Consider the following 27,693-nt stretch of genomic DNA (forward strand, 5'->3'; position numbering starts at 1 on the left):
TTGACAACTTCAATCTTTTCTCATTTTAGAGATAACTAAACTGAGGTTCAGAGTGGTGAAGTGACTAGCCTAAGACCACACAGCTAGGAAGTGTCAGAAATAGAGTAGGAGGTGGTTCTACCTATTTCAGAACCTGAGTTTTAACCATCACATTACATCACCTCTTTAATTGTAAGGAAAGCATACACAGTAGGACAGTTGTGAAATGCCTTCAAGTAGATTACAACCCATAGTGACCCTGTATAGGGTTTCTGAGGACCAGCTGGTGAGCTTGAACCACCAACCTTGCAGTTCAAAAGGCTTTGCAGCCTGGCGCATTAACTCACAGCACCACACCAGGACTCACAGTTAGGGCAGGTAATTGTTTCTACCTGTCCCTTGGTAAAATGACTTTGTACAGTAGGTGCATTTTAGTTACCTCATAGCCCAGGATGTTACCTTAAATTATAACTATTTGGGTTATAACTTTAATTATTGCATTCAGGCCTGAAGAGAAAATTGAGACAAAAGCAAGTGGACTATTTTTATATATAAATTTAAGTCATTCATATATCAGAGACCTGGTATGGCACCGTGGAATAAAGCTCTGGACTGCAAAGTCAGTTTGAACCACAAGGTGGATGGTTCAAACTAACCAACCTCTCCTTGGAAACCCTATACAGGGTTGTTATGAGTTGGAACTGACACCAGGGCACTTAACAACAACAACAACAAAAAAACATATATCAGAAAAGTTTTAGGATCAAGTTAATGAAATCACAAGTGTTGTTGTGAAGTGCCACCAAGTCTGTTGTGACTCAGCAACCATGTATAGAGTTTCTGAGGAGCTTGAATCACCAACCTTGTGGTTGGCAGTCCAATGCTTATCCTACAGTGGCTAATAATTTACAGAACATAAATTCAAGAGAACTATCAGCAAACAGAGAACTCCTGGTGTGACACTGTTGGTTAATGTGCTGGACTGCAAAGTCCATTTGAACCTCAATGTCTGCTGCTGAAGCTCACCAGCCATTCCTTAAAAACCCTATACAGAGTCACTATGGGTTGGAACCAACTCGATGGCACTTAACAACAACAACAATATGCAAACAAAAGTACTGGTGTGATGCTGTAGAATAAGCACTGGAATGCTAATTGCAAGCCCAGCGGTTCAAACCCAACCAGCCACTCCTCAGAAACCCTATATAAGGTCACTATGAGCTGGAACCCAATGATGGCAGTGAACAACAATCAGCAAACTGGCCATAACACTTTTATGATCCTGAAACACAAAAGAAGTGTAAATTGAGTAGAGAGGAATCTTCACCCCAACAGAAATTAACATTTCTATTCTTAGTCTTTTTAAAGTACAGTAATTTGCTTTGCAAAAGCCCCCAGCTGTTATCCAAATTTAATCAGATATGAATGGCTAGCTCAGGGCCTTGCAGTCCTCAAAGCACCTGTGGTAACAGGTGCTAAAGATCTTTCATTAACCATTGCTAACTAAAGCTTGAAGTTTTTTTTTTTTTTGCTAATCAAAGTGTGGCCTGTGAGCCAGCAGCTGGCATCATCTAGAGCTTGTTAAAAAATGCAAATCTTAGTCCCCACCCAACACATGTGCATTTTTGTTTTTGTAAACACAAACTGAAACCACTTTTATTTCAACAGGAAAGATTTGGAGAGACATAACTTGATATAAAGAATAGTTTTATTGGGCCACAATTTCAACATGTATGTCATTTCCAAATTAACCTGAAGACTATGTGATTTTACCTATGGTAGAATCCCAAACAAAGTTAATCTACCAGTCCAATTGAGCTGACTGGGGACAATTTACACCACCAGTGAGTCTTAATTTTATCACTAAAATAAAGGGGTTAGATCTAGGCTAGACAAGATCTAAAGTGTTATCTTGTCGTAAAAGCCAATATTGTTCTGTCTCCTTAGAATGGCATGAAATAGGCAGGTAATTCTAGAGGATGTCATTATATTCAGGCACATAAAATGTTTCCTTTTGTGTGTCAAATTTAGTTACACCAGGATTATACCTGTATATCACTTTCTGATAGCAAACACAATATGACCAATAAAATCTTAGAATCTGCACTAGTTTCAGTAATCTTAAAATCTTCTCAAGTGCCTGCCTCTCTTCCTCTACCAATTTATCCTAACACCCTATGGAGCTGTAGATACTGGGAGATTAAGTTGTACAATTTTTACAGCAGATTTCAATCCTAGAGTGTTACCGCCACTCTAAACCTTAGAGTGTTACAAACACACTAGATCTGAGAGTGTTACAATGGCTCTGAATCCTAGAGTGTTACAGCAGCTGTAGATCTGTTGTCAAAGAAACCAAGGTCACTCAGAGAGGTGAAACAAAGTTTCAGGTTTATTAAGCCGGCTGACTCAGAGGAGCTAATTTCTCCAGATTCTGAGCCCTGAGTGCAGGTCAGTACAGGAGTACAGGTTTATATGGGGACAGAGTTGGGGAGGGCTAGGTGGTGGACCTGTTTGAAGACAGGAGGGAAACCAGAAGATTGGTCTCATTCATTAACCTGATTAACATTCTAGCTTGTCTCCTGGGCAGGGAGGATTGGTCCCACTCAGTAACCTGATTAACATTTGTGTTTGTCTCCTGGGAGGGCAGGGCAGTTAACATTTTCTGGGAGGGGGAGGTTAATGTTTTACCTTTTCCTGTTCACAACAGCTAATATGTACACACTTAGTTCAAGGAATATTACATTTTTCTTGGCAACACTGGGATTACAACGTACATCATATTATTTGAAAGGTGTCTCTTTTCTAATTAGTTTCTATGTTGTGTCTTTTTTTTTTTTTCAAATCAAGACTATACATCTGGTTATATTAACTTTGCAGTTATGATTTTTAGATGTTGCTGTGAAGTGTCATTGAATCATTTCCCACTCTTAGCAACCCTGGGTTTCCAGGGAGTGGCTGGTAGGTTTGACCACTGACCTTGTGTTTACCAGCCCAGTGCTTATCCTACAGCACTACACCAGGATTCCAAAATAAATGATCATGAGGGAATACACTAAGAATAGACACTAAGCCTAACAAAAATACAGTTTCTTGTCAATTGTGATATATGTTTAAAAAGTAAGCTATAAATGCTGTTGTCATTAGCAGTTCAGTGCTTATTGTATAGGGCCACATCCAGGACTCAAGATACAAATTGTTGCTTTTGTTAAGTGAGGTCAAGTCAGTTCTGATTCACAGAGATCCTGCACAGGGTTTCCAAGGAGCAGCTGGTGAGCTCGAACCACTAACTATGCAGTTGAAACCAACTTTGCAGTCCAGAGCATTAACCCACAACACCACCAGGACAACAACCTGTAGGTAAAAAAAAAAAAAATGACAAAAATATTTTAGTTCTTTTTTGTGAGAATGTTTTTGAGAAACTATATATAGTGCATCTATGATTATATCAATTCTCATAAATGCTCCATTTTGAACACAGTGGTTAAGACAACTTGAGATACAGTTACTTTCACTACAATTACATAGTTAATCACTATGTTGTTCATTACACACTTCATTGCTATATTATATTAAATTACAAATAAAAATAAATCTATTTTAGAGATACGATTAAAGCAAAATAAGCAGAAGTTAAGCAAGGCTGGTTACAATGAACTTCTTGGCAAAAATGTTAATTACACCATATTTCTTTATAGCCAATATTGCCCAAACTTTCTTCAAAAGTAAATATTGATAACATATTCCCAAATTCATCTTTTCTTGACAGAATCAATTATGCTACTTTAATTCCATTTCTAAAATAAATAGCATCAGTATTTATGAACCAAGTTTTAGCAAAAACAACAACAAAAATCTCTTACACAACAAACATGTTATAATGAAAAACTAAAAAGGAACAAGGACAAAGCATTCACTCTATTCAATTATTCCCACTTCATTATTTTTATTGTTAAGTGTTCTCAAGTTAGTTCTTACTCATAGCAACCCTGCATAGCATTTCTAAGGAGTGGCTGGTGAGCTTGAACTGCCAACCTTGTGATTCAAACCTACCTTGTGGTCTAAGGCTTTATCCCACAGTACCAGCACCATACCAGGATGCCAACTGTTCACACTACATGTTAATTATTCTTTTGATTTGTGAGATGAAAGGAACCTGGAAAAATGTATTCCTAACAGAAGATATGAACTCCAAGTTTGGTGCTATAGGACAAAGACTGGACTGTGATGCACAAGGTTAGCAGTTCAAACCTCCAGCGACTCCCTGGAAACCTCACACAGGGTCACCATAAGTCAGAACCAACTCTACGACATCCAACAAAAAGATTTGAACAATGAAGTCAGAAATTCCGTAGTGGAGACTAAGTCTTCTATCCCTAAAACATATAAAAGCTTTATCATTTGACAAATATCATTTGAAGAAGAAAAGGATTTAAAATAGTTTTTAATTATGAAAAAGTGCTAATATAAAGAGTGAATATATTATTACATATTGTTATAACAAAAGTACTTGGAAAAGGAAATTCACATACTTTCACTGTATCTTATGGATAAGAGTTTTGCTTCTTCTGTAGATGTTTTCATATTACAGTCCTCTACAACATTGAGCTTATAATCATTTTGTGTTTTCCTTTCAGAAGAATCTGACATTTTAGAAGTGCTAAGTTCTTCTTTCTGCATGCTTTTACTATCAGTCAATTCTTTCATTTCAATAGTATTTCCTTTCAAAGGAGCTAAATTACTATGGTGTCCTTTCTGTAGGCACTCTATTTGAGGAACCAGTTCATCAATATGAGAAAAGTTATTTCCTTCTTGAGATGGCTCTTCTCTTTTCTGGGGATCAGCTTATCTAGAACACCTCAGAGTTTCTTCAGCTGTAGATGTTCCCTTAGATGTCATAAAACTCAAATATATTTCCTTCAAAATTTGTTAGTTTCTGAAGATTGGGGCTAGTTTTTGAGGTTAAATGTCAACTAATCTGAACTTTTCACCCATACAGGAAAAGTAAGACATTTCTAATACATTTGCTCTCTCATTCTTAGGAAGACTTCTGCAGTTGAACTGAATATGTCTTAAAGATGACTGAAATTAAGCAAGAAAATTCCATGAATTCCTTTCCTTAAGATTCAAAGGTGAAAACTAACTCTCACGTAAGGACTCCTCACAATCAGGACTCTCTGGAACAGACGTGGTAGTAGACTGTGGACTGTTTTCTGACTTATATAATGGTAATTTTGGCAAGGAAAATTTGTACCTTTTTTCTTTAATTTTTGTTTTGAAGGTGAAAATAAGTAGGAGACATTCATTTTCTCTTTGCTAAGGTTCAAGCCAGATTCAGAAGAGGATGTGGAATGAGGGATACCATTGCTAATGTCTGATGGATCTTGGCTGATCCAAGCAAAGAATACCAGAAAGATGTTTATCTGTGTTTTATTGACTACACAAAAGCTTTTGATAGTGTGGATCATGACAGGCTATGGAACATTACAAAGTATGAGTATTCCAGAACACTTAATTGAGCTCGTGAGAAATCTGTACATGCCTCTGACCAAGAGGTAGTTGTTCAACAGAACATGGGAACACTGAATGGTTTAAAATGAAGAAAGGTGTGCAACAGGATTGTATTTTTTCATTATATTTATTCAACCTGTATGCTAAGCAAATAATCTAGGAAGCTGGATTATATGAAGAAAAAGGTGGTATCAGGATTGGAGGAAGACTCATTAACACCCTACTATATACACTATCCCCTGAGGCTGCTTGGTCTGGTATTCTGTATTATTGGTGATGGAGCTCCTCACTGCATGTCTACCTGATCCGACATCTTTATTCTTCTTGGATCAACTATCAACACTCATGGAAGCAGCAGTCAAGAAATCAAATGATGTATTGTATTAGGCAAATCTGCTGCACAAGACCTTTTTAAAGTGTTGATGAGCAAAGATGTCAGCTTAAGGACTAAGGTGTGCCTGACCCAAGCCATGGTATTTTCAACAACCTCATATGCATGCGAAATCTGAAAGTGAATAAGGAAGACTGTAGAATAATTGATGCTTTTGAATTATGATGTTGGAGGAGAATATTGAAAGTGCCATAGACTGCCAAAAGAACCAACATATCTGTGTTGGAAGATGTGCAGTCAGAGTGCTCCTTGGAGGCCAGGATGGCCAAACTTCATCTCTCATACTTTAGATATATTGTCAGAAGAGACCAGTCACTGGAGAAGGATATCATGTTTGGTAAGGTGGAGGGTCAGAGAAGAGGAAGACCCTCAGCGAGATGTATTGGCAATATGGCAGCATCAATGGTTTCAAGCGTGGCAACAATAATAAGGTTGGCCCAGGACTGGGCATTGTTTCGTTCTGCCATGCATAGGGTCACTATGAGTCATTACCAACTCTATGGAACCTAACAAGAACAACAAAGAACTTTCAGGTCTTGAGTTTACCAAAGAGTGGCCTTCCATTGTAAATAAAATAGGCGACAAACTATTTCTCATTATGTATCTCCTTAGCTATTCTTTCAGAAGGCGTTGTTTAAGGGGTGACCATTTCACCTACAATATCACTTCCACAATTTAATTTTTCATTTGAAATATTATTCATGTGTCTCTGAGGCATTAATTTGTTGAGGTAGCTTGTGATGAATGAATACTACTTGTTCTCAATACAGGTGAAGACATACTATCACTTGCAGCTTCATTAATGAATCCTCTCAATTTTGTTTCCTGATTTCTACACCCTGATTTTCCCAAATAGCATAAAAAGATGAGTGTAAATCACAAGCAAATAATTCATATGAATAAAGTGTCATAAGAAATGTTCAAAGATGCTAGACACAGAAAGTTAATTGGACTTTCATGAGATGTTTCAATCATTTGGGAAGATGTAGCAGAATGATTTTTCCCTTTTCTCCTTCATCTCCTGCAATCTCTTCTCCTACTGTGATGATTGTTTTTAATTGTCATAGGGCTATACATCAATGAACCATTAGATTCAAACAAAAGAGCAGGTACATCCTTATCCAGTGTTGATTTTAGTTTTTGTAGCTCTTTAGTCAATTTCTCAAATTTCTTTTGGAATCTTTCATCATTTTCTGGTGTTTTGGCAATAAAATCTTTGGGATGCATACACTTATGTTTTCTTTTAATTAGGCTTGGTAACTTTTTATTAGTATTGACTGTAGGGAATAATGATTCATCAATGTGTACTCCAGCTGTCCTGCATTTTTTAACCCAGAGAACTGAAACAAGCTTTACCCCTTTCTTCTATGCTTTGTCCCAAGTGCTCTGGTACTTATCTTTGAATACAATGTAGGTCATTTGTTTGTTAAAAGTTTTTGAAACAGAAAATTGAATAATTTTCTGTTCCATTGGATGATTGCACTTCAAAATATGCCACTACATATGTCTTTCAGGATGGGAACACCTGAAGTCCCCAGGGCCGCCGTGTGGGGACAATGGTGGTAGCCCACCACACCAGGTAATCCTGCCTGTGCAGAGCTCAAAGATCCAAAAGGAGCAGGGAACAGTTTTTTGCTTAGATCAAGTGATTTGTATGCAATTTAATGCTTGGGAAACACTATATGCAGTCTTTGATTTCAGTTTGATCTCTAACCAGCTGCAAATTTTAATCTGTAAGGTATATAATTCTCTTTGATTACATATTAGAGGAAGCATGACGTAATTTTTTAAAATCACATTTTAAAAAAACCAACTTACTGTAATTTAAGATAAAGAATCTCCAAAGAGGCCTTCCACCCTAAGAGAACTCATAAGACTTGTTATTGGCAGAACATTAAACAGTATCAGAACTTACTGAAAAGCTTCCTACTCTTCCATCAAATTTAGAGTTCTCTGCATTATCTGTATTTATCTTACCTTTCAGCAATCACAGTTCATACTGTTCACTCTTTATTCCTCACTGATTCACTGGGAAATAAATCATGACCCCAGAAAGGAAAATACTCACTTCAAGCTCTTCCAGAAATTTTTAATAGTAGGGATTCCTATTCTCCATATCACATTTCTCAGGGTTAAAAGTTCTCAAAAGTAGAAAGTTAAAAAAAGAAACAATAAATAATAACAACAAAATAACAACATATGAGCTTGCAATTATTCTAAATTATTCAATTTACCTGAGTTGTTTTTAAGGCATGCCTTGTTTTTTATGAGCCTTGGGGAGAAAAATACAGCTTCTTGTTTTGAAATTGCAAATGCTGTTTCCCAAGCTTCCCTGAAGTTAAAGTACAAGAATATGACAGTGATTCTGACAAATAAATACACTTTCATCACAGTATACTAAGAAAAATACCTCAGATTAAAAAATGTTCTATAGAGACCCATTGATTAAGCTTTAAAAAGGACAAAGACAAAATCAAAGACAGTCATCTAGATGAGGGAAGCTGTCAGCATGTAACCAGTACTGAAGCCGCTGGAATCCACTGAATCGCAGTCATGGTATTCATTATATACTGTAGAGAACAAAGAAAATCATTACAAGATCATGATTGGTACGTACTGTCAGGCTTGTTCCCACTCATAGTAACCCTAGGTAAAACAGAAAGAAACACTGCCTGGTCTTGTTGCATCCTCCCAAGTGTTCATCACTGTCCCAGGTAGGACTACAGAAATGGGAACAGGACCAGGATTGAGATACTTACATAATTACAGGTTAAAAAGGTTACAGGATTTTTTTCTGGGATTTTAATTACCTGGCTACTTGGTGGTCGGGGTATGACTCATGATCTTGTAACCCTGAGTCATAGTCACATGGTAGTTACAAGACAATACCAGGATCTTTAACTTAAACTAAATAGCATGCATATAATTGACTATTTTTGGTAAACCATTAAGGGCATGTCCAAGCAACTCAGCCTTCCACAAACTAAGGTCTTTAGAATTTAAGCTCTACAAGAGTTACTCTAAGAGCAGGTGGTACAAAAGGACAGAAATAGTACAGATGTGAACTGCTGGCTCAAAGTCGACAGCAATGAAACCCTAGTGTTCATGCTCAGTGCCAATGGCAGTGGTTTGCTTATAAACTGGTGCTGCAGGGCATTTTGGGTCATTTGTTGTTCCTGAAACATGAGACTCTACTATATTGTTAGCATCCCACAAATTTCTTTACTTTAAATTAAACTGAGGAAACTTTATTAATGATAATGAAAAATACTGACACAGTGACTACATTTAAATTAAATATCTTAGAGGTATATATCTTCTCTTTTTTCTTGCATTGTTGTAGGACTCTTCCCTAGATTAAAAATTCTTGCTTTGACATGTAAGAACAGTGAAGCAAGAGATCAAGCTCATCAAGATGGCAAGGGATTATTTACAGTAGTGAACATACCTTATAAGTGAAGAAGCAGGAGAGATAAGACTGGCCCTAAGTCAGCATAGAACAAGTCTCTCTGAAAAGATTCCTTACAGGGAAGTTACACCTATTGCTATGATAATGAGGAAAAAGGAGAACAGAGAAACTGGGTGATTCTTCCTAGAATTTGGGCTTCTGGGAGGCATTATGATAATTGGGTGCAAGCACAACTTTTCTGCAAGATAGATTCCACTACAAGAGTGTCTGGGATGCTGACCATTATTAATTATGGGAGGGATTTAACAGTATCCCCTTCTGGATTCGGTCAGATTTGAAGAGTCTATGCATGTTCTAGATCAGATTCCAGCTGGTTTTGACTAGGGTTTTCTGAAAATTTAGTTTAAGTTTTCAGAAAAGAGAAAGGATATCTTCTGATAACATTTCAGAATGTGAGTTGGGTTGAGTTGTTTCTGAAGCCCAAGCTTACTCTTTAGTTTTGTCAGCAAAAATGTTTGTGAAGCTTTTAGCTATTTTTATTCTTATTGAGGTAGCACTGTAGGTTAATGTGCTGGATTGCTAGGTTGGTTTGAATCACAACATCAGTGATTCAAGGTCACCATCCACTCCTCAGAAACCCTATGCAGAGTCTCTATGAGTCAGAACTGACTCAATGGCACTTAACAACAACCAAAACATTCTTCTTGATGTATTCCATCCTATATATTCCAGCCTACCTCAGCATATCTCTGTGGATCAACTATAGTTTCCTGGGGTTCTGAACAATTTTCCTGATGTGGAAGGACACATTTCATTCCTTCTGACTAAAAGAATGTGTTTTCCTGGGTTGGGATGTTAATGCATCAGAAAGTGTTTCCACTTCCAGCTATTGAACCTGATATGACTATGGTATGTTTATTGTTGTGTTGTTGTCAAATGTCACCAAGTCAGTTCCACTCATAGTGACCCTGTATACAGTTCCTGAGGAGCAGCTGGTGTGTTTGTACTGTCGGACTTGCAGTTAGTAGTTCTGTGCTTATCTTACAACACCACAATTCTACAACTTATTTAACAGGCCTTTGTCTGTGGGAAACTGAGCCTCATAAAGGTTTTTAAAATGAATGAGAATCATTCCTCTCTTTAAATTATTGATATTATGGCAATTTGGGTGTTCTTTTTCTAAAACAGATATTAGTGTCCACTGATTTTTTTTTTTTAATTCATAGTATTGTAACTGAGGATTTTAAATACTCTTTCATAAATATGTAGATTTGAAAATATCTATTTTATGTCATGTTGTTTTAAGTGCCTTGAGAGATGATTCCAATTCATAGCAATCCTATGCACAACAGAATGAAACATTGACTGGTCCTGTGCCATCCTCACAATTATTACGTTTGAACCAATTGGTGTGTCAACCCATTGCATTGAGGGTTTTCCTCTTTTTCACTTATTGACCCTTCACTTTACCAATATAATGTCCTTCTCCAGGGATTGGTCCTTCCTGATAACAAATCTATCTATTCATGCTTCTAAAGAGTATTTTGGCTGTACTTCTACCAAGACAGATTTGTTCAGGAACAAAAATGATGATGGATCAAGCAGAAGTGCAGTGAGGAGCTCTGTCAGCAACAACACAGAATATCAGATCAAGCAGGCTCAAGGCATGGTGCCAGAACTTTGAACCACATAGAAAGGAATATTTAAAAGGTTCAAAGGCTTATAGCTAGGGGAACTTGTAGCAGAAGCAAGAAATCCATTACTTTTTAACTCAAGACACTCATCTGCTCCTGGATCCACCATGTTTGGAGAGACCAAATGGGGGAAGGATCAGAGCAGGCACGGATGCCTGACAGAATTGTGGAGGTAAAGGGGTGGACACTCTTTTTCTTTGTATCTGTTCATTAGTCTCTTGCTGGCTGTGTACCTCCAATATGGTGACTAAAGGTGCTGCCTGAGTGAGTGGACACCCCAGCCCCAACCCCTGGAGGGTTCTACTATGCATGCACACAGATCTCCTTGAAATTTAAAGTGACAGTTTCCACTTGAAACTAAACGGCAGTGCAAAACAGCCACAGCCAGCCTTGAACTGTTTATCACTAGAAAAAAGGCCTGCAACGGGTTTGTGGAGTGGGGTAGGCAGATTAAAAAGTAAATAGGCTGAAAATTAAATCCTGCATTACATCACAATGACCAACAGTGACATCTTGAAATTTCTCAGGAAGAAGAGTGAAAAGGGAAGCCCATCTCCTGATCACATCTACCTGGAGGCAATCAGAAAGCATAAAAAAATGCCAAAATATACACCCATCTAAGTATCAAAGCCATAGATAACTCCTGAATATTCCCAAAAAACAGAAACAGATGACCATATCAGCACATGTCCAGAAACGAGATAAAGAGACTAAGGCAAATGAGCTGGAAGTAGACCTACACTCCATACTGGAAGATGGGCAGGCTTTGGAAATGCCTGAGAAAGAATTCAGAAAAACGATTATAAAATGTATCAAAACACTATACAATGGAGTTGAGAAAAATAATGAAGAAGTCAGGAAAGCACTACAGGAACAATCAAATAAGATAGATGCAGCATTGGAAACAATTCAAAATCTACAGAAAGAGGTCCAAATGATTAATAATAGAATATCAGAAATGGACAATACACTGAAAGAGCAAAAGGGTAGAATTGAAGAGATAGAAGCCAGAACTAGTGAGCTAGAAGATAAATCTCTAAACACAACTAAGATAGAAGAGCAAGCAGAAAAAAGAATTAAAAAATGTGAAGAAGGCCTAAGATTCATGTTGGACAACATGAAGAGGAATAAGTTAAGAATTATTGGCATTCCGGAACAGGAAGCATCACACAAGTCCACAGAGGAGATAGTTGATGAGCTGCTGGAAGAAAATTTCCCTAACAACCTGAAAAGGGAAAAGATAAGCATTCAAGAAGCTCAACAAACCCCAGGAAGGACAGACCCTAAAAGATCACCAAGACATATAATAATCAAGCTCTCCAAATTCAAAGATAAGGACAGAATCCCAAAAACAGCTAGGGAACAGAGAAGTGTAACATACAAAGGCAAGAAAATCAGATTAAGCTCAGCTCTCTCAACAGAAACCATGCAGGCAAGAAGGCAATGGGGAGACATATATAAAACCCTGGAAGAAAAAACTGCCATCCAAGAATCCTCTACCCAGCAAAGCTGTCCATCAAATACAATGGTATAATCAAAACATTCCAGGATAAACAGAAGCTAAGGGATTTTGCCAAAACTAACCCTGCTATGAAAAACATCCTGAATGCAAGACAGATGTTTTTGTTCTTCTGAAAGTCCTTGGTGCTTTCAATATTCTTTGCCAACACTGTAATTAAAATGATTTAATTCTTCTATGGCCTTTCTTACTCATTGTGCAACCTTCACATGCATATGAAGTGATGGGTCATGTTCATGTATTTTGCAGCAAATTTGCCTAATGCAATACATTGATTTCTTTACTGCTACTTCCATGACCATTGACTGAGGATCCAAGTAAAGTCTTCTACAACTTCAATCTTTTCTCTGTTTATCATAATGTTATTTACTGGTCCAGTTGTGAGGAACTTTTTTTTTTCTTTACATTGAGGTCCAATCCATACCAAAGGCTATAGTTTATGATCTTCATCAGTAAGTACTTCAAGTTCTCTTTGCTCCAGAAAGCAAGGTTTTAACTTCTACATATTGCAAGTTATTAATGATTCTCCAAACTTGATGCCACATCCTCTCGGATTATTTACTCAGTTACATGATGCTATGAGTCAGAACTGACTCCATGGCACACAACAACAACAATACATGATGAATGTTGTTGTTGTTAGGTGCCATCGAGTCAGTACCGACCCATCGCAACCCTATGCACAACAGAACGAAACACAGCCCAATCCTGGGCCAACCTCACTACTGTTACCACACTTGAGTCCATCGATGCTGCCACTTGGCCAATCCATCTTGCTGGGGATCTTCCTCTTTTTCTCTGACCCTCCACCTTACCAAACATAATATCCTTCTCCAGCGACTGGTCCCTCCTGACAATGTGTCTGAAGTATGAGAGACGAAGTTTGGTCATCTTGGTCTCTAAGGAGCACTCTGGCTGCACTTCTTCCAAAACGGATCTATTGGTTCTTTTGGCAGCCCATGGCACTTTCAATATTCTCCTCCAGCACCATAACTCAAAAGCATCAATTCTTCTACGGTCTTCCTTATTCACTGTCCAGCTTTCACATACATATGAGGTTACTGAAAATACCATGGCTTGGGTCAGGTGCACCTTAATCTTCAAGCTGACATCTTTGCTCTTCAACATTTTAAAAAGATCTTGTGCAGAAGATTTGACTAATGCAATATGTCATTTGATTTCTAAAATGCTGCTTCCATGAGTGTTGATAGTTGATCCAAGAATAAGTATGATAAAATGATACAACCCTGATGCATACTCTTCCTGATTTTAAACTTTTCACTATCTCCTTGTTCTGTTCAAATGACTGTTTCTTGGTCTATGTATAGTTAAGTGAACACAATTAAGTGTTACAGATTTGCCATTCTTCAAATGTTATCCGTAGTTTATGATTTTGTTGACTATACTTCCCCATAATCCAATGCCTTTGTATAGTTAATAAAGCACAAGTAGACATCTTCCTGGTATTCTCTGCTTTCAGTCAAGCTCCATCTGACATTAGCAATGACATCCCTTGATCCACATTCTTTTCAGAATATCACTTGAATCTTTATCATCTCCCTGTCAGTGTTTTACTACAATTGTATTTTGAATTTTTTCCAGAAAAACTTTAATTGCATGTAATATTAATGATATTGTTCAACAATTTCCACAACCCATTGGGTCACCTTTCTTTGGAATAAGCACAAACCTGAATCTCTTCTGATCAGTTGTCCAGGTAACTGTTGTTCAGATTTCTTGACATAGACATGGGAGTGCAATAGGTTGTTGAAACATTTCAGTTTGTATTCTGTCAATCCTGGAACCTAGTTTTGCACTAGAAGTCCTAGTGTAGTGCTGTAGAATAAGCAATGGACTGCTAACCACAAGGTCAGTGCTTGAAACCTACCAGCCACTGCTCAGAAACACTATACAGTGTCGCTATGAACAAAAACTAACTCGACAGCACTTAACAACAGCAACAACAGTTTTTTTGTTTTGTTTTGTTTTTATTTTTGTTTTTTTGCAATGCCTCCAGTGTAGCTTGGACTTCTTTAAATACCTTTGGAAATTTATTTTTCTATTTTTTTAAAAAAAAAACTTTGTATTGTTAACTGAGTGAAGGTTTACAGAGCAGATCATCAGTTTTACGTTCAACAATTCGTATACTTAATTTCATTTCAATGATTGCAATCCCTTCAATATAAATCAGTTATCCTACTTCCTTCCTATAATTCTTGTTTCCATTCAACCTTTTCAAAGTCTTCTGAGTTTTGATCTTTGGTGAGTGTTACCCTTTTGATCTTGAATGTTTGACCATTCTATAATGTGGCATACTTCACTAATATTGTCCCTCTGTATACCTAACTACTGCTTGGCTAGAAATTAAGCCACAAGGACTCGTTCAGTTCCAGACTTGAAGGGTAACCTAGGTCCATAGTGTCAGGCTTCTCATCTCTCTCTAACCAGTAAACCTGATCTTTTTCACAATCTTGAGTTTTGTTCCATATATTATTCCACTGTTTCCAGGGCCTTCTAATGTGATCCCTGTCAGAATAGTTGAATACCATTAGTTCTTGATCATGTACTGCTTCTTGAAATGGTTGGACACTGACCCATTCTTTTGGGCACAGTGACTCTATGCATTCCTTCCATCTTCTTTTGATGCTTCTTGCATCATTCAATAGTATACCATTGTTGTTGTTGTTGTTAGGTGCCATTGAGTCGGTACCAACTCATAGTGACCCTATGCACAACAGAATGAAACATTGCCCAGTCCTAGGCCAACCCCACATTCATAGTTAAGCCTGTGCTCATCACTGCCGCCACTATGCCAATCCATCTCATTTGGGGGGTCTCCTTCTTTATCTCTGACCCACTACAAAATTTTTCAGTAGTACAATCCAAGACTTGAATTTTTTCTTCAGCTTTTTCTGCTTGCAAAATGCTGAGCATGTTCTTTTGTTTTCTAATTCTAGGTCTTTGAACACTTCATTTAATTCTTTACTTTGTCCTCTTGAGGTACCCTTTGAAATTTTCTCTTCAACTCTTTTACTTCATTATTTCTTCCTGTTTCTTTAGCTGCTTTACATTCAAGAGCAAGTTTTAAAGTCTATTCTGACATCCATTTTTGTTTTTTATTTCTTGTGTTTATAATATCCTTCTGCTTTCTTCATGTATGATGATGTTCTTGATATCATCCTACAACTCATCTGGTCTTCAATGATTAGCACCTATCATCCAATCTTTTCCTCAGATGATCTCTAAACTCAGGTGGGATATACTCAAGGTCATATTTTGGCTCATAAGGACTTATTTTAATTTAGTTCAGCTTCAGCCTGAACTTGTATATGAGGATGTGATGGTCTGCTCCACAGTCAGTCCTTTGCCTTGTTTTGAGTAATGATATTTAGCTTCTTCATCATCTCTTCCCACAAATGTATTCAGTGTATTCTATCTAGAAAGCTCCAAGTGTATAGTCACTGTTTGTGTTGATGAAAAACAGTATTTGCAATGAATAAGTCTGAGAGAAAATATTCCGTATTTAAAAAGATGTAGTTCCAAATATTGGCTTTGAAAAATCAGAGAGAAAATCAGGACAAAGGAGAGAGATAAAGGGTCTTTGTGTCATCAACATTTTATGATATATCTTTCCAAAATAGTTCCTTATCAAAATGTCACACCCAACACAGCAAAATATTAAGCAGTCTAACATAAACCAATAATGCTTACGTTGAGAGTACTAAAGATTGCTGTCAAATGCTTGCAATTGATTATGGCAAAGTTTCTCATTGACTGATTAGCTCTGTCCAAACTAGAATTTTGATCTATGTTCACAGCTACATGAAAAGTAAAATATTGATAACTGATACTTAAAGATATTTATTCAATGACCATGTTGCTTATTAAAAATATGTTCAATAGGCCTCATCTAAGAGTTATTATATCAGAATCTCTGTGATAGGACTAGAAATTCTTCAATCTTCACCATCTTTGAAGCTGACTGAAGCAACATAAAAACTTGAAAATGACCCTGCTCAGGTTAATTCAATACCAGTTATGTAAGAAAAACAAGTTGTCAGTAAAATAAGTAGGCTAACTAGGCATTTTGCATTTGCAAGACCATCTATCTCTACATCAACATTAATATAAAGTTATATTATGAAAGGAATAGTTTACCTGGGGGAAATTTTCTAACTGGTGAAAGCTCCAAGTGTCATTGACCTAGCCTTGAAAAAGTAAGTCATAAGACTAGAGGGGTGGCTTAGTTTTTCCCCTGGTGTAGAAAGCAATGTTTATTTCTCCATTTATTTTCATCAACACAGATTAGTTTAGTGCTCACTGTGTACCTTGCACAGACTGTGTGCAAAGGAAAACAGATTCAAGTATTAGCAGCACGAGTTCTAGGAAGAAATGAGATGATAAACAAATAATACTGCAGTGTCTAGCCAGATACAGTTAAACTGATAATGTGAACTCTGGGAAATTTCTCATGGAGTTAACAGAGAGGTAGATATTTTTTATTAATTAAAAAATCTAGTAAGTACAAAGAAAGCCAAATTGTGCTTTACATGCATTCTGAAGATGGAAAAGAGATAATAGCTGAAGAATGGAGAGAAGTCACCAAAGTCTTTAGGAAAGTAAATAAGAAGAATGGAGCACCAGTTTTGAGGAAAATTTAAAGTGGGCATGAGAATTTTCTTTACTCTATTTTGAATCACTGGCTACTTGGTTTAAAATGAAGTGAGAAACCAACTTTAGTTTTTCGAAATTGTTAATCATTTGTTCTGAGACAATTTTTAGAAATGTTATGTTTTTCCTGTTTATTTTAAATGTCACTTTACATAAATAATTAATTCATGTCTCATATGAAATGGGAGCTTTGTGACTCTGTAGGATAAGCACTAAACTGCGAACCACAGGTTGGCAGTTCAAGCCCACCAGCCACTCCATGGGAGAAAGATGAGACTTATTGCTCCCACAAAGATTTACAACCTTTGGAATCTTACACATAATTGCTATGAAAATCACTCTATAGCTGTATTATGTAATAATTTGTTTATTTTGGAACTGGTGTCACACTTTCAAAATTATTGATTCATTTAAAAATATTATATGGTAAGTCAGAGGAGCCCTGTTAGTGTTATGGGCTATATATTGGGCTGATCACCCATAAGTTCAGAGGTTCTAACCCAGCAGTCACTTTGACAAGAAAGATAGAGCTGTCTGCTACCATAAAGATTTACAGTCTCAGAAAGCCTATATAAGGTCACTATTAGTTGAACCCACTAAGTGGCAGTGAGTTTTTTTGGTTATATATTAAATCATTGCTCCTTAAATTTAATAACCATATTTTTCTGTGTTAATTTTGGAAGATTAATTGAGAATGTTTTTTCTAATATTTTGGTATACTGGTTAGGATCACATTGAACTCATTCATTAGTTTATATATAGTATGTTACTCACTTTTTGATTATTGATAAATGTAATAGCACTTACCGAATCTATATTTTTAGTGTATCATTTAGTGATAAAAATTACATTAATCATGTTTAAATTATCACCCATAATCATCACCAAACTTTCCATCACCATAAACAAAAACTCACTGCTTAACAATGGCGATCCCTTTTCCCTTCCCTTCTGCCCAAATGACCATTAATAAACTTTGCTTTCTATACATTTACCGATTCTTGTTAATTCATATAAGTGAGGTCATATAACATTTGTTCTTTTGTGATTTATGTATCTCACTTGGCATAAGGTTTTCAAGATTCATTAATGTTATAACAGCAATCAGGACTTCATTTCTCCTCATGGGTGAATACTATTCCATTGTATCTATGTTATACATTTTGCTTATCCATTCATCTGTTGATGTACACTTGGGTTGTTTCCACCTTTTGGCTACTGTGAATATTGTACATTATTTCTGTTTGCATAGATGTTTTCTGGTCTTTTGGGTATATACCTGAGTGGAATTGCTGGATTGTAGGATAAGCACTAAACTGCTGACTGCAAGGTTAATAGTTCAAACTCACCAGTTGCTCCTCAGAAATCCTATGAAGGGTCACTATGAGTTAGAACTGACTTGACTGCACTTAACAATGATATGATAGCTCTCTATTTAACTTTTTTAAGAATTGACTAACTTCTCCACAGAGATTGAACCATTTTGCCTTCACATCAATGATGGATAAGGGTTTCAACTTGTCCACTTTCTTGCCGATATTTGTTATTTCTGTTTTCTTTATCATCTTGTTGTTGTTAAGTGCCCTCCTACTAGTCAGTTCCAACTCATGGCAACCCCTTATAGGGGTTTCTGAGACTGTAAATCTTTGCAGGAGAAGAAAGCCTCATCTTTCTCCTACAGAGCAGCTGGTGGACTCAAGCTGCCAACCTTGTGGTTTGCAGAACAGTGTTAACCATTGTTATTGTTAGGTATGTTGAGTCACTTCCAACTCATAGGTACCAAGGAGTTGCTGATGGGTTTGAACCACCAATTTTGCAGCTAACAGCCCAGTGCTTATCCTACAGCACCAAACAAGGACTCCTTATCATCCTAGTGTGAGTTATTACCTGATTATATAAGCATGTGTACACTAGAACAAGATGTCTCTACATTTGAGGTATTTTTAATTTACATGGTTATAGCACGTTTCATCAACATAGAGTCTTAGTATTTCTTAACATACTTATTTTGTATATTTTCTACTTTTATTGTTATTATGAATATAAATGAGACAGAGAAGCTTTCTTCTAACTAAGTAAGAAGTCAAACCAAAGTAATATAGACAGTAGCCACAAGTAACTCACACACATACCATGTGCCCTAAGGCCCATTCTTTCCATTCTTCTGCCGGGATAGAAGGTTCCTGGGGCTCACAAAGACAACAATGAGACTCACAGGGATGGTGCATATTCACAGAAATATTCCACCAATAAGCACACACAACAGGTCCCCATAGATGGACACAAATCTTGTGGAAGACCTTTAAAGAGGATGGGCTGAAGTCCCATAAAGAAAGAGAAAGAAATGTCAAAATGTCTACTCAAGGAAAACCAGCCTTTCCCAGGGCTTTACAGTCCCTTTGTACTAGACAGCAAAGTTGGTTTGAACACAAAGCTGGCAGTTCAAACTCACTAGCCACTGCTTGGAAACTCTATACAGGGTCTCTGCAGGTCAGAACTGACTCATGGACACTTAACAAGAACAACATTGGAGGCCTTGGTGTTGGAATCCATCTTGAAGAAATTCTGTGCTCGTACCCAATTAACATATTGTTGTTAACTGCTATCTAAATAAGCCATTTCCTGGAAACCCCAGCCTATTCCTGTGAATAAGCATGATGCATTTTCTCCACCCACTCAAAACCATTTTAAAGCTCAGCAAAGTCTTTGTTGGAGCCATGGGGGTGGGGATGGATTAAAGCATTGCATAGTGTAGTGGTTACGAATCCAGGCTGTGAACCTTAAGGTCAGCAGTTCAAAACTACCAGCTGTTTCACGGGAGAAAGATGAGGCTTTCTGCTCCCGTAAAGAAAACCCTGTACAGAGTTGCTATGAGTTGGAACTGACTCCACAGCATATAACAACAACAATCTCTACTTGCAAGCCTGTGCTCCTTTAATGGAACATATACCTTGGAGTATGCAATTCTGACTGTGTGAAGGTATCAGATTGCTTTCCCTAGGTGGTCTGGTCCAGGCAACATCAATCTTTCTCCCTAGCCCCAGTCTTGTATCCTTAGAAAACTAAGTCTCCCCAAGCCTCATGGTAAGCAACAACCAGTTCCCACAGGTACAAAACAAGTTTAAAGAGAAAGGCTTTGTTCAGATGGAAACTGAAACAAAGACTAGAACACAAGAGGGATTCTACACTGATCACCTTACTGGACAGAGGGACATAGGAAAAAAAACAGCTGCTTTTTTTCACTTATCAGATTTGTACAATCTCTTCCTTAGTAGCATCAGAGTTGGCGATGGTACTAATTTGCCCTTTTGCTCCTGGTGGACAAAACGTGTTACAGGCAGGGTGTGCTAGTTGAATCTTTGCCCTACATGAGAAGAGCTTTGCCTTCTATTGATTAAGACAAGTCAGGTGAGGTAGGGTTACCATTCACAGAAGCAAAAGTTTGTTATAGAAAATAGTTGTTAGGCTTGAGCCAACTGCAGTTGCCACTGTCTCAATCCATCTCCTAGGGATTCTTCCACTTTTTCTCTGACCCTCCATTTTACCCAGCATGATGCCCTTCTCCAGGGCCTGGCCCTTCATGATAATATGTCTTAAGTATGATAGGTGAAGTCTGGGCATCCATGCTTCTAAGGAGCGCTCTGGCTGTACTTCTTTCAACATAGTTTTTTTTTTTTTTTTTTCTTTTCTTTTGGCAGTACATGGTACTTTCAATATTCTCCTCCAAATTCTTCTGCAGTCTTCTTTACTCATTTTCCAACTTTCACATGCATGAGGTTATTGAAAATAACATGGCTAGGGTCAGGTGCACCTTAGTCCTCAAACTGACCTTTTCTCTTCAACACTTTAAAGAGGCCTTGTGCAGCCAATGTGCCTAATTTAATAGGTCGTTTGATTGCTTGACTGCTGATACCATAAGTGTTGATAGTGGATGCAAGCAAAATGAAGTCCTGAAAAACATCAATCTTTTATCCATTTATCATGATGTTAGTTATTGGTCCAGTGGTAAGGATTTTTGTTTTCTTTACATTGAGGTGCAAAGCATAATAAGGTTGTTAATTGACCTTAATTGACCTTCAGTAAGTATTTTAAATTCTCTTTGTTTTCAGCAAGCAAGGTTATATCATCTTCATATCGCAGTTTGTTAATGAGTTTCCTCCAGTTTCGATACCATGTTCTTCTTCATATATATAATCCAGATTCTTGAATTATTTGCTCAGCATATATAGTGAATATGTATGGTGAAAGAATACAACCCTGGAACATACCTTTTCTGATTTTAAACCATTCAGTATCCCCTTGTTTGTTTGAATGACTGACTCTTTTGTCTATATACAGTTCCTCCAAGGAAAGATCATTCTTTAAGGTTGGTAAAGCCAGTTAGACGGCACAAGTGACTAAAATCAAGAGATTCTATGGGTGGTTTGTTGACAGTAAGCAGACTTTAAAATGGAAAATATCTTGTGATTAATTCTTTCATTCTCCAAGAGACCCCTAGGCTATCTCAGTAACACAGAGAAGTAAAGTAGCAGATGAGGGTACAGTAAAAAACCAAAGAAATTTCCTGTCCTTGAAACAAAATCTTTGCTTTCCTAGTAACTTTCCAATAGGCCACGTAGGCTTCCTATCTTAGTAATATTTTTGTGTAATATTAGGTTTTTTGTTAGTGCCTTATTATCAATATGAGGGGTGTGGTGGCTCATATGTTAAGCACTAGACTGTGAACTACAAGGTTAGAGGTTTAAGCCTGTCAGCTGCTCACCAGGAGTAAGGTAAACCTGTCTACTCCCTCAAAGATTTGAACCTTATACATGAATGATGGCACACTTGAGCCCATTGACGCTGCCATTTTGCCAATCCATCTTGCTGGGGGTCTTCCTCTTTTTCTTTGACCCTCCATCTTACCAAACATGATATCTCTCTCCAGTGACTGCTGTCTCCTAAAAATATGTGTGAAGTATGAGAGACGAAGTTTGGCCATCCTGACCTCCAAGGAGTATTCTGGCTGTACTTCTTCCAACACAGATCTGTTTATTCTTTTGGCAGCCCATGGCACTTTCAGTATTCTCCTCCAACACCATAACTCAAATGCATCAGTTCTTTTGAGGTCTTCCTTATTCACTGTCCAGCTTTTGCATGCATATGAGGTTATAGAAAATACCATGGGGTGGGTCAGGAGCATCTTAGTCTTCATGCTGATGACTTTGCTCTTCAACACTTTAAAAAGGTCTTGTGCAGCAGATTAGCAATATGTCATTTTATTTCTTGACTGTTGCTTCCATGAGTGTTGATGGTTGATCCAAGAAGAATGAAGTCCTTGACAACTTCAATGCACCTTGGACTTCTTCCTTCACTATTATTGGCCCTTGATCATATGCTACCTCTTGAAATGGCTGAACATCAACCATTTCCTTTTGGTACAGTGACTCTGTGTATTCCTTCCATCTTCTTTTAATGCTTTCTGCATCACTCAATAATTTGCCCAGAGAATCCTTCAATAACAAAAGTTGAAGCTTGAATTTTTTTCTTAAGTTCCCCAGCTTGAGAAATGCTGAGCATGTTCTTCCCTTTTGGTTTCCTTTGAAATTTTCTGCTCAGCTCTTGAACCTCCTCATTTCTTCCATTTGCTTTAGCATCTCTATGTTGGAGAGCAAGTTTCAGTGTGTCTTCTGACATTCATTTTGACCTTTTCCTTCTTTCTTGTCTTCTTAATGACTTTTTGCTTTCTTCCTGTATGATATTCTTGATGTCATTCCACAAGTCTTCCGGTCTTTGGTCTTTAGTGTTTAATGTATCAAATCTGTTCTTCAGATGACTTTTAAATTCAGGTGGGATCTATTCAAAGTCATATATGGCCTTGGTTTCATTTTCTTCAGCTTTAATTTGAATTTGCATATGATTAATTGATGGTCTGTTCCACAATTTGCCCCAACCTTGTTTTGGCTAATAATATGGAGCTTTTCCACCATCTCTTTCCACAGATGTAGTCAATTGGATTTCTGTGTATTCCATCTGTTGAGTTCTATGCATATAATCATCTCTTATGCTGTCTAAAGAAAGTATTTCGAATGAACAAATCATTGGTTTTTGCAAAATTCTATCATGCGATCTCCAGCATCATTTCTATCACCAAGGCCTTATTTTCCAACTACTGATCCTTCCTCTTTGTTCCCAACCTTTGCATTCCAATCACCAGTCATGATCAATACATCTTGATAGCATGTTTGGTCAATATCAGATTGAAGAAGTTGGACAATTCTTCTATTTCATCCTCACTGGCTTTAGTGGTTGGTATATAAATTTGAATACTAGTGGTATTAGCTGGTCTTCCCTGTAGGCACATGGATATTATCCTATCACAGACAGCATTGTACCTCATGACTGATCTGGAAATGTTCTTTTTGACAATGAGTGAAGTACCATTCCTCTTTAATTTGTCATTCTTGGCATAGTAAATCATGTGGTTGTCAGATTCAAAATGGTCAAGACCAGTCCATTTCAGTTCACTAATGCCTACAATATCAAAGTTTATGCATTCAATTTCATTTTTGACAATTTCCAATTTTCCTAGATTCATACTTCATACATTCCATGTTCTGATTATTAATGTATATTTACAGCTGTTTATCTTCATTTTGAGTTGTGCCCCATCAGCAAATTTTAACTCCAACGGGCTTTACTCCATTCACGACATCATAGTTAACTCTACTCTGAGGGTAAAACATTTTTTGCATTCCAAAAGTGTTTTTTGTAATGTCCCCAAGTAGCCCGTATCACCCGCTGAGCATAAAAACTTTCTAATTTCTATCACTGTATTTTAATATTGTATATTTTTGAACATATTGAAATGAAATTATAACTATGTACTCTTTTGTATCTGATTTCATTAAATCTTTGTGAGTGAGATTCCATAGCTTTGGTCATTTCCTCTTTTATTTTGCTATGCACAAGTATTTTATTCTCTGTTATTGTTGTTAGCATTACATTGTATGAAGATTATTTCATAACATATTATATTTTCTGTATTTGACAGCATTTGTTGTTGGTAAATGCCATGGAGTCAGTTCTGACTCATAGTGACCCTGTATAAGGTTTCTGGCGAGCAGCTGGTGAATTTGAACCACTGGCTTTGCAAATCAACCTTTCAGTCAAGCACATTAACTCAAACCACCACCAAATTGCTCCTCAAGATTTCCTTGACTATTTCTATATATATTTTAGCATCAACATTGAATTTTCCATAATAATAATTAAACAAAGATTTAATTTGAAAGCTAAATAAATTGATAAAGTCATATGAGATCATGTTCAAATTTTGTGTGGAATATAAATGAATTTGGTAAGAATTGAAATCTTAACATTATTAAATATTCATATCTTTGCATAGTGTATGCAAATGCCTTTTAGAATTCTTTCCTCAATGTTTTATAGTTTTAAATAGCAAAGTAGTGCACATTTTAGCTATGTATATTCTTAAGCTTAAGAGCATGGTGGCTCCACACGATAAGCACTGGACCATGAACCAAATGTCTGTGGTTTAAGCTTATCAGCCACTCAATGGGATAAAGATTTCTTTTACCTCAAAGATTTGTTGTTGTTGTTGTTAAGTACTGTGGAGTCGGTTCCAACTCACAGTGGCCCTGCACAGGGTTTCCAAGGCTGCAAATCTTTATGGGAGCAAAAAGTATCATCTTTCTCCCATGGAACAGCTGGTAGTTTCGAACTGCTGACCTTGAGGCATGATTCGTAAAGCCTCAGAAACCCTATAAAGAGTTCCAATGAATTGTACCAAACTTCATGGTGCTTAACAGCAACAATTGTTAGGTAGATTGTACTATTTTAAATGTTTTATTCTTTAAGTTTTCCTTTTCTACCTGATTTCTTTCTTGTGTATATAAAAACAATTAAATTTTGTATATCATTGTTATATATTGTCACTCTGTTATGCTTATTAATTCTAATAGCATATTTAAAAAATTTTAAAAAGCATTTCTTGAGTGTGTGAAAGCTTACAGAGCAGAACATCAGTTTTACATTCAGCAAATCATTGTAATGACTACAATCCCCTCTAAACACCCTTACAGTATTTACCTCTACTACCTTTTGTTTTGTTTTGTTTTGATGTACATATACCACATTGAAAATATATATTCCTTTAAATGTCCAAAAGGCACATTTTGCAAGCTAGCCCCCTGCCTGCAGGCACTCTGCCTTTCTCAGTCCATGGTCCTGTAGTCCTCTGCTGCTCTGTCTCTCTATGCCATTGCCTCTGCCACCATCTCTGTTGTCCCCCATTTTTCTGGTTAGGATCCCTGGCCCCTCTCATGTTCTTCCCTCTTGATGGTCCTAGGGTCCTCTGTGCCTGAAATGGCAGATTAACTGCTCCCCACTTTTAGTTTCATCTCTTCTACATTTACCATAAAAACATTGAATGCTTCACGGATTTGTTTGTTATCCTTGTGCAAGGGCTATGCTAATCTTCTCTGTATTGTTCCAATTTCAGTATATGTGCTTCCAAAGTGAGCATTTGTTTTGATGTATAAGGTACAAATTCATGTCCTCTTCTTTCTAATCATCATTATTTTTTTGTTTCTTCATTCTGCCTTAAAATACTGTTTAGGATATCCAGTACAGTATTGTACAAATTTGATGATAATTGATAATCTTGCTAAACATTTCATATTAGAAGTTTAGTATGCTTCAGTTGTTGCTATAAATTAGATTAAGTTGCTTAAATCATGCTACACAAACCTTCATATACTTACTGAGTTTTTGTTCACATGCTTTTTTTTTTCCTGAGAGGTCTATGTTAAGTCTAACATTATTATGGAGAATTTACATATTTTTATTTCTAGCAACTCAGCTATATGACAAAATAAATATACAATAACGTAAGTGTCTAGATGACATGAATCCTTACAGCTTCATCTCTGCCTGTTTGGAAGTTAATTGATTTACCATAGAAAGAGAGGCTTCAGGTGAGAAACTCTTCTGTTTCCAATATACTCAAATGCCAATCATGCTTCCTCAAAACTGGTGACTCTTAGTACTATTTTGGAATATTCCAAAAATAAGTTTTATAAGAATATTTAATGTTGAAATATTAGCTAGAGAGGAACTATTTAGTATCAGAAATATTAGTATTACCTGCTAGGAAGTGATTTTCTGGCAAAAAAAATGATAGCAACTGAATCTGATGGTGTCAGTGGGGAAAGAGAAATTGAAAGGTTTGAGAGATCATTGAGAGGTGAGAGGGACAGTATTCAAAAATACATTTAAAATGGAGGCCAAAGAAATGCAAAATGAAAGAAATTGAGGAAAAAGTTTGGGACTTCAGCTGTAAGAATTTAGTTGCTTCATGAGTTCACTTACTCTTGTATAAGTTGGCTTACTCTTGTATACAAGTCCAACTGAGAGAACTATGATAGATTTTGAAGATAATTGCTGTAACTTTGGGGAATTTATCTAAAAGATTTTAATTTTAGTATACTCAATTTTATTAAACCCAAACCTTTCATATTTAATGATAGGAAAGTCATCTATAACAATGTTTTTTTAAATATAAGTGTTTTTGACACACTAATAAATGAAAGTTTAATAGTCATATTATGCAATATATTGATACTTGCAATAGTATCACTAAAATAAAACTTTCAGCTAATTAAATTGCATTTAAAAATTTTTTTTAAATCTTTTATTTAAATGAGAATCTTGTTCACATTGTTAAGTAGTGCTGATTTGGACAGGCTCAAATTATTTAGGATTTCAAACCAAGTACTGAAGAATTGATGATACACAGTGCAAAATTAATTAGAAAACATGTCACTCAAGGTCAAGTTAGAAGGGAAGACCTTGGCATTTTGATATTCTGATAAAAGCTGTGATAGCACAGAGTAATGATTTATTGAAATGAGATAACATTGGATAGGATATTACTTTTTGTTTGGGAATCAGGGTGGATATCAATAATTTCCATATTAAATGCTGGTCGTAGTTTAAAATAGAGGCTAAAATTTGAGTAGTTGTTTTGATAGAATACTTGTTTGTTTGTCGTACTGTGATGGCTTGCATGTTGCTGTGAAGCTGGAAATCATGCCACCGGCATTTTTAATATCAGCAGGGTCACCCATGATGGATAGCTTTCAGTGGCGCTTCCAGAATAAAATAGACTAGGAAAGAGAGGCAGATTACTTACAAATGTTTAGCAACTAAAAACCTTATAAATAGTAGCTGAACATTGTCATCTATATTGTTATTGTTAAGTATCATGGAGTTAAGCTGTACCATTTAAGTACAACTATTGTTGTTGTTGTTGTTAACTGCCGTCGAGTCTGTTCTAACCCATAGCGACCCTGTACAGGGTTTCCGAGGGTGTAAATCTTTACGGGAGTAGAAAGCCTCATCTTTCTCCCGCGGAGCGGCTGGTAGTTTCGAACCACTGATATTAAGGTTCGCAGCCCGATTCGTAACCACTACGCTACCAGAGTACAGCTATAGTGCCAAAAAATAAAAACATGATGAG

The 27,693-nt window shown here is 36.7% G+C and overlaps 1 pseudogene; it reads right to left on the reverse strand.

The window, feature by feature from the left end:
- Positions 1-4,508: 4,508 nt before the first annotated feature.
- Positions 4,509-27,301, reverse strand: LOC102835819 (annotated as a pseudogene).
- Positions 27,302-27,693: the final 392 nt, after the last annotated feature.

Source organism: Chrysochloris asiatica, unplaced genomic scaffold (genome assembly GCF_000296735.1).
Source record: "Chrysochloris asiatica unplaced genomic scaffold, ChrAsi1.0 scaffold00077, whole genome shotgun sequence".
Lineage (NCBI taxonomy): Eukaryota > Metazoa > Chordata > Mammalia > Afrosoricida > Chrysochloridae > Chrysochloris > Chrysochloris asiatica.